Here is a 2,156-nt window from a genome sequence, read left to right as displayed (position 1 = left end):
ATATGCAAATTTTAGCCATGCTAATTGTCTGTACATAGGTGTAAGTTATATAACATTGTGTGAAAGTATCAGTGTTGTGCATTTTTTTTTGTTGAGTGTGATTTGTGTGCCTGTCAAACAGGCACAGTGCAGGGAGGTAGCGATTTGTTGATCTATTGATGGTGTGGATCTTCACCATTCAAGTCCGTGTGGAGGCATGTTCTGAAATCTACATGGAAGAGTTTGAATGGCGTGAATTGGCTGCGAATTGAGTTGTGGGTGTCTCCAATCTCCAGTCAGTAATTCGGCCTTCTAGAAATCGCAATAAATCACAGTGATTTCTGGAATGCTGGATCATATCAGGCTCAGGTTGCTCAACTCTAGAACAATAGCAGACATGGAGCACCAAGATCTGAAGGCCAAGTCAGAAGTTATTGTGGGTGATGAATTGGTGATTTCATGAGTGGATTTTCTCCCTGTGCCAATAACAAAAATTTTCTGACAAGTCATCGGTTGATACAGATGCAACCATAGTAATTTCAGTCACAACAACTGAGATCTGAATCATGTGAACAATGCATTGCAGACCAAAGGAGACGGTGATCCAGCACTTGTTATCAACATTGATAGGAACTTTTGGTTGAAGCGAATGATTTGCTATGGAAAGTCAAAGGAAATGGTACCATTTATCATTGAGTTCCACCAAATATACCACGTCCCCAACTATTTTTAGCGCCATGTCCAAAACCTTATTATTGGTACGGAGAATTGTCGAGGAATTATTATCGGCCTCCGCATGACTGTGGCATTAAGTATGGGGGATATCCTTATTGGTATTTTACAGACGCAAGTTTAAATCATGTTCACAGATGGGTGTTTTGAATGCAACAGAAGTGCAAAACATTCTGTAAGGTTCAACAATAAGTGGTATTATCAAGAAATGCTTAAGTTGAGTAATTACATCTAAATGGAAGGAGTGCAATATAGCAAGCCGTTGCTAGCTAAAGAGAGGAATCCAGATTTGCAATTACAGTCAAATAAACATATATATATGATCAGATTATATTATTATTCACATCGCATGAAACGAATCGAAAACCTAATAAACATATATATGATCAGATTATATTATTATTCACATCGCATGAAACGAAACGAAACCCTGATAAGCAAACACATGATCACGGCCTCAAACTCAAAGTCTTACATACCTCCACTCTTCGTGTCAGCCACACAAACGTCTTGTAAAGGATCTGCATCACCTGCACGCACAATATTAACAATATTATGCGCCACTAGTACTACAAGCGCTAGCGCTAGAAAGGATTTCATGACTGGACTGCAGGCAACTGACTGACTACTATTCTTCGATTCGATTCGAGTAGATGCTCCCTCTGATCTGATCTGATCCTTAGATGATAGATTGAGTTTGGTGAAATATGAAGAGCATTCTTCCTTTTTATAACAGCAACGCCGCCAACGCCAAGTTCTTGAGTTAAATTTGCTTGCTTGATGGACTCCTTCTTTGTACTTGGACGCGGTTGCGTGTTTCCAAATTAAAATTGAGAAAGACGCAGTCATAGTCATTGGCTACCCAATCCCAATCCCGTCTGCCACATATGACCCTGTCCTGATTGGATCTTGCTTCGTCTCAACCAAGGGAAGAAGGAATATGTTTTAGATTTAAGTATCTCAACGAAGCTGTCAACAATTTCGGGTTTCTTCATGCAGACTTGGTCACTCTGTCTACTCGTAACTGAAACATTCTGTTTTTCTTTTATTTGTTAAACAGAATAATGTTGACGTGTTATGTGTTGCATGAGGATTGGTTTTGTGCAGACTTGTGCTTCCTTCGACATGATGTTTTTTGTTGCTTGTCAACAATTGAGCATGCTCAATCTCGTTGGAAAAGAACGCAGTTTTGTAGCCCGCATAAACGAAAATCTGTTGGAGTCTGGTTTGAAGAGAGAATCGATTGCTGTTAAATATTTTTTTGATACACCTGCATAAAAATGAGAGTCAATGTCATTATTGTAGTCTTATTTTTAGTAGTGGGAGAAAAGATGGTATATCACAGTTCGATATACAGGTATTAGTCTCTGAGGAGGAAGAGGAACACCTGTTCTGGGATTTCTCTACTTAATATCGTATTGGATGCCCAGTGATCAATGTTTGGG

This window comes from Pinus tabuliformis, chromosome J, assembly GCF_031772625.1.
Source record: "Pinus tabuliformis cultivar Carrire ecotype Pingquan chromosome J, CPIR1, whole genome shotgun sequence".
Taxonomy (NCBI): Eukaryota; Viridiplantae; Streptophyta; class Pinopsida; order Pinales; family Pinaceae; genus Pinus; species Pinus tabuliformis.
Note: the sequence above shows the minus strand (reverse complement) of the source record.